This window comes from Empidonax traillii, unplaced genomic scaffold (genome assembly GCF_003031625.1).
Source record: "Empidonax traillii isolate 1590-97213 ecotype Southwest subspecies unplaced genomic scaffold, ASM303162v1 scaffold429:size503459, whole genome shotgun sequence".
NCBI classification, from domain to species: domain Eukaryota; kingdom Metazoa; phylum Chordata; class Aves; order Passeriformes; family Tyrannidae; genus Empidonax; species Empidonax traillii.
Window position 1 is genome coordinate 91398 of NW_020955622.1, and position 6808 is coordinate 98205.

Sequence of the window (6808 nt, forward strand, 5' to 3'; positions counted from 1 at the left end):
TGTGTAAGGTCCTATGCACCTTCCACTCCCAATTTTCCCTTTCACTGTCCAGCTCTCCATCTGTCAGCTAGCAGGCAGCACAGCATGTGGCTGACTCTCAGCTACACATATTTTCACTTGACCCTTCTGTCAAACCTCCTTGAAGTTGGCAGCAGGTTCAAATTATGAAGATAGGGCTGTCAGGTTGATGGATGGACAGCCTGATCACAGAGCTCTTCTTGCTTTAGAGGGGGAAACAAAAACCTTATCAATGTTTGGTCCAGTGCTGTTCTCCAGGAGAACTGCACTTCAAATCCAAATTTCTGTTTTCTCTTGTTTTTTGATGCCTTTACTTAACTTGTCCCTTGCTGCCGGTGACAGTTTCCAAACTGGCCAAACATTTATTGTTTTTTTTCCTATCTTCTGGTCCTTGCTCTTCTCTAGATTTGTGGTGCTAATCCAATAAAAATGTGATCTCATTCTGTAAATCATTCCTCAGCGTACACGTTTGACGTGAAAGGCTTTCTTTATTCCTTTTACAAAGATTCCAGCTGTGTTTTAATGCCTGGTTTTGTTTTTGTTCTATTTCTTGTTGATTATCTTAGATTTCTTTGAAGCAGACTCTACCGGTTTTACTTCCTAATTTGATAAAAAGCTTATCTGCTGCTCTAATTTCTTTTGGATAAAAGTGGCTGTTGAAGTCCAGAGACTTCAGCGAGGCTTTGCAAAAGATGTTCCAGGCAAGAAATAGCTGAACATTTGGTTTGGGAGTTTTCAGTGCTTTTGGACACCTGCTAAAAGACAGAGATGTTGGGAAAAGGCAGTAGAGAGAAGAATCACGTCCCTTTCCTATCCCTTTTAACCCAGATGAGAGGACACCCTTAAACAATCAATTCAAGACAACTTTAATGTTTTAATGAAGAATTTGTCTGGGAAATGGCCATGTGGAAAAGAAAAAAGAAAAGGCATGTATGTAGAAATACAGCCCTATATCAATCATTCTGGTTTTCTTTAGGAACTTTCAGCTCATTTCTTCAGTCAACAGAAAAAGGAGCTGAACGAACCAATAAATACAAACAGGAACTGTTATCTGAGTGATAGCATGTAAAAAGAGAATAGCAACTGAAGGCTGGAATCGATCCACTCAAATACCACATCATTAATCCCCCTGAAAGACTGGCTGATCTTTGCAGGTAGCATAAATAAGCCTGCAACTCTCCTCCAGGAATGCTTGTTGTTTCCTCTGCATATGAAGAGGCCCCTCCTTTGACTTCCAGCCAGCTCTTAACTTTTGTAAATTTTACTTAATGTCTTTTCCAGATAATGAGCCACTTCACATGAGGAAAATCCTCCGGCATCCTGGACCTGTCTGTGTAGCATTGCAGGCACTCCCCGGCTGCTCAACACCCACACACGGTTGTTTCCAGCGCTCCGTTCCACGGCATCCCAAACAGCTCCGCCTCGGTGTGATTGCGATCTGCCGGCCAGCTGTCGGGGCTCTAACTGCACGGGGGCCAGATCATAAGACACAGGACTTTTGAGAAATGGAACTTCAAATATGCACTCATCAGCTGCTGCCAAAATAACCGCTGGTAGCAAAATCCCTGCGAGGTTTTGTCTTAGTTCCTTAAAAAGAGAGTTCCGTGAGTGCTGGGTACGCAGCGGCCACTGCAGCAGGATGGGCATCTCCCATCAACCGCTACAGCAAATCAGGGAGCCAGGACCCGCACCAAAGTGGTTGTCAGAGATCATTCCTCTTCATGCCTGCCCGAAGCGTGGTGCAGGTTTAAAGCTGACAATTTAAAAGTGCAGATTTTGGCCAAACAGGCCAAGTTGGTGACTAAGTAACTCCTGAACTGGGCTTTCTACATGGGTTCGATCATCTCATTATTTTTATGGGGTTTGACCTGCATGGCTGCTTTCTGCAGCTCTCCGTGGGTGATGACTTAGTCCAAGCCAGAGTTGTTTTTTTGCACTCAAGGTATGATACAGTTTCAGTAGGGCAGTTTTCACAACATCCTTCTCTTCAAATTCTGTGATACTGATCCAATTGCAACAGAGAGACTCCAGGATTCATAAGTTGACTGTGAAGCTTAAAGAAAAATTGGCAGAATTATTTTGCTTACTGGGGAAGTTCTGATCTTCAAGATGTGAAATAAGGGGAAAAAAAATTCCACTGTCATCCCTCAGACAAGCTCATGAGCTCTGTCAGCAAATTCACATTTTGGTAAGGTTGAGATCGGTACAAAAATCAATGCAGGTTTATTTTAGGACAAAATTTGCACTTTTAAACTACATCTCTTAATACATGACTAAGTTCATTATTGTTACCCTTTTCCTGCATTCTGAACCTTTTGTCTTTCAAAACATTTAACTCACAGCAAAATCATCTTTCACATGTACCGTGTTTGATGTCCTCTCTGACATGGTTTTGGTTCCCGGGCACTTTTATTTAACTTCCTCATACAAAGCTCTCAAATTCACCCAATGAGAAATATGAAAAAAANACCCAAGCAGCTTTGATGTGACCTTGTGTACTCATCTCTCTGTCCTGTGTAAGGTCCTATGCACCTTCCACTCCCAATTTTCCCTTTCACTGTCCAGCTCTCCATCTGTCAGCTAGCAGGCAGCACAGCATGTGGCTGACTCTCAGCTACACATATTTTCACTTGACCCTTCTGTCAAACCTCCTTGAAGTTGGCAGCAGGTTCAAATTATGAAGATAGGGCTGTCAGGTTGATAGATGGACAGCCTGATCACAGAGCTCTTCTTGCTTTAGAGGGGGAAACAAAAACCTTATCAATGTTTGGTCCAGTGCTGTTCTCCAGGAGAACTGCACTTCAAATCCAAATTTCTGTTTTCTCTTGTTTTTTGATGCCTTTACTTAACTTGTCCCTTGCTGCCGGTGACAGTTTCCAAACTGGCCAAACATTTATTGTTTTTTTTCCTATCTTCTGGTCCTTGCTCTTCTCTAGATTTGTGGTGCTAATCCAATAAAAATGTGATCTCATTCTGTAAATCATTCCTCAGCGTACAAGTTTGACGTGAAAGGCTTTCTTTATTCCTTTTACAAAGATTCCAGCTGTGTTTTAATGCCTGGTTTTGTTTTTGTTCTATTTCTTGTTGATTATCTTAGATTTCTTTGAAGCAGACTCTACCGGTTTTACTTCCTAATTTGATAAAAAGCTTATCTGCTGCTCTAATTTCTTTTGGATAAAAGTGGCTGTTGAAGTCCAGAGACTTCAGCGAGGCTTTGCAAAAGATGTTCCAGGCAAGAAATAGCTGAACATTTGGTTTGGGAGTTTTCAGTGCTTTTGGACACCTGCTAAAAGACAGAGATGTTGGGAAAAGGCAGTAGAGAGAAGAATCACATCCCTTTCCTATCCCTTTTAACCCAGATGAGAGGACACCCTTAAACAATCAATTCAAGACAACTTTAATGTTTTAATGAAGAATTTATCTGGGAAATGGCCATGTGGAAAAGAAAAAAGAAAAGGCAAGTATGTAGAAATACAGCCCTATATCAATCATTCTGGTTTTCTTTAGGAACTTTCAGCTCATTTCTTCAGTCAACAGAAAAAGGAGCTGAACGAACCAATAAATACAAACAGGAACTGTTATCTGAGCGATAGCATGTAAAAAGAGAATAGCAACTGAAGGCTGGAATCGATCCACTCAAATACCACATCATTAATCCCCCTAAAAGACTGGCTGATCTTTGCAGGTAGCATAAATAAGCCTGCAACTCTCCTCCAGGAATGCTTGTTGTTTCCTCTGCATATGAAGAGGCCCCTCCTTTGACTTCCAGCCAGCTCTTAACTTTTGTAAATTTTACTTAATGTCTTTTCCAGATAATGAGCCACTTCACATGAGGAAAATCCTCCGGCATCCTGGACCTGTCTGTGTAGCATTGCAGGCACTCCCCGGCTGCTCAACACCCACACACGGTTGTTTCCAGCGCTCCGTTCCACGGCATCCCGAACAGCTCCGCCTCGGTGTGATTGCGATCTGCCGGCCAGCTGTCGGGGCTCTGACTGCACGGGGGCCAGATCATAAGACACGGGACTTTTGAGAAATGGAACTTCAAATATGCACTCATCAGCTGCTGCCAAAATAACCGCTGGTAGCAAAATCCCTGCGAGGTTTTGTCTTCGTTCCTTAAAAAGAGAGTTCTGTGAGTGCTGGGTACGCAGCGGCCACTGCAGCAGGATGGGCATCTCCCATCAACTGCTACAGCAAATCAGGGAGCCAGGACCCGCACCAAAGTGGTTGTCAGAGATCATTCCTCTTCATGCCTGCCCGAAGCGTGGTGCAGGTTTAAAGCTGACAATTTAAAAGTGCAGATTTTGGCCAAACGGGCCAAGTTGGTGACTAAGTAACTCCTGAACTGGGCTTTCTACATGAGTTTGATCATCTCGTTATTTTTATGGGGTTTGACCTGCATGGCTGCTTTCTGCAGCTCTCCATGGGTGATGACTTAGTCCAAGCCAGAGTTGTTTTTTTGCACTCAAGGTATGATACAATTTCAGTAGGGCAGTTTTCACAACATCCTTCTCTTCAAATTCTGTGATACTGATCCAATTGCAACAGAGAGACTCCAGGATTCATAAGTTGACTGTGAAGCTTAAAGAAAAATTGGCAGAATTATTTCGCTTACTGGGGAAGTTCTGATCTTCAAGATGTGAAGTAAGGGGAAAAAAAATTCCACTGTCATCCCTCAGACAAGCTCATGAGCTCTGTCAGCAAATTCACATTTTGGTGAGGTTGAGATCGGTACAAAAATCAATGCAGGTTTATTTTAGGACAAAATTTGCACTTTTAAACTACATCTCTTAATACACGACTAAGTTCATTATTGTTACCCTTTTCCTGCATTCTGAACCTTTTGTCTTTCAAAGCATTTAACTCACAGCAAAATCATCTTTCACATGTACCGTGTTTGATGTCCTCTCTGACATGGTTTTGGTTCCCGGGCACTTTTATTTAACTTCCTCATACAAAGCTCTCAAATTCACCCAATGAGAAATATGAAAAAAAAAAAAAAAAAGGCATAACTTCTGGTTGGTTTGGGAATAATGGACCTTCCTTCCCTTCTCCAGCTGTAAGGATACCCTTCAGATCAACTCTTGGCCAACCTCCATCTTTCACCTGGTGCCATTGGAAACCCCTACAAATTCTGCTTCAGTTGTCCTTTCCCTCCTTCCTTGTCCCAGAAACATGAAAAGGGAAAGAAAGGTCCAAGTGCACCAGGCAGGATTTCAGGGCAAAGCCAAGGGATCTGTGCAGTGCCAAGATCACAGGATGCAGTCCAGGAGCATCTGCCCATGAAAATGTGGCAACCAGCCTTTGGATTGGGTGTCTCTGAGGACGGGAGACCAGTGATGAAGGGGATAGAAAGTAATAATGACTTTAAATGACACTAATCAGGAGTGGATCCAGAACCCAAAAATACTCCCATTTATCATATTTTATGTTAAGGACAGAAAAAATCCGCAATACACCCTTCTGCCACCTTGCCTTGCTTTTCACAGGGATGCAGTAACATTGTCCTCTGCATGAAAAGGTCTGTTTTTTACTTTTAGAAAGTTGCAGTTTTTAAAGTATTCCAGGAAATGACAAAAATTGCTGTGCCATCAGAAGTACCAGTGTTGTTTGTTCTTACCACAGCTACATAACTGAGACTGAGGCATTAACTCCTGATTTAAGACAAGTGCAAAACAACCTAATTAATACTTTTAAATATATATCCTATATAACATAGGTTTCTAAGACTTTATTTAAAAAAACCCCACAGTATTTTGGTTGGTTGGTTGGCTTGCTAAAAAAGTACGTGATGGCACAACTTACTGTTATTTTTGGACCCCACCAAAATATGAAAAGGACAAAGAGCCAACTTGCTATTAATTGGAAGTAATACATTTAATTTTGAGAAGGAATAATTGAAAACATACGTGGCTCTTCATCTCTGGTTGTCTGATCTTTCTTGGTTTTTAAATAAACACTCCTGTGATTTCCACTTGTAATATTAGAGCTTTAAATGCCTGGCTTAGACTAAAGCATGAGCTCTGCTGGCTGCCAACTTGGAGACAAACTACTTTATACCAGACCTCCCTAAGTTGCTAGAAAAATTAGTTCTGTCCCACTTTTAGGAGTCTCGGTTTTTAATGTGTTATTTCACTTCACTGCCATCACTTTTGCTGGTTGCATGACATTTAGTGAGAGGGAAGAACAAAATCATATATAGAGTTCAGAAGCTAGAACTTCTAGACCCTATTTTCGTGTTTAAAAGGATGAGACGGTCAAAACCATAATTTGTTCATAATTAATTAAAATATAATTTTAATTCCGGAGGGGCAGAAATCCACCAGTGCCACACACTGATTTCCAGGGAAGTTAGAAATCACTGAGCCAAAAAGAAAAGGGCTGATAACACAGACGTGTTTGCTAGAACTCAGCAGGGTTAAAGGTTTAAGGAGTCAGTGCAGTTTGTTTCTTTCATCCCCCACCAAATTTGTTTTTCCATACAAAATTATGAAATGAAGTTATGGGAGACTATCTGTTCAAATGTTTACGAAGAGCAGTTTCATTTACAACAGCTGAGGTCTGCAAATATTCCTCAGGTACATCACTGCAAAAGCACTCTTGTTAAATCCATCTCCACTCATATTTCCACATTTTCTTCCTTAATTCCTTCAGCCCTTTTGGGCACTACACAGCCCCTCAAGTGCTAAATCCAACTCTCTGTTTTAAGTTTAAATTTTTAGAACATTTTGGAAATTAGCAATACTGCTTTCAAATTGCAAATTACCTTTCAGCTCCTTTCTCAAGC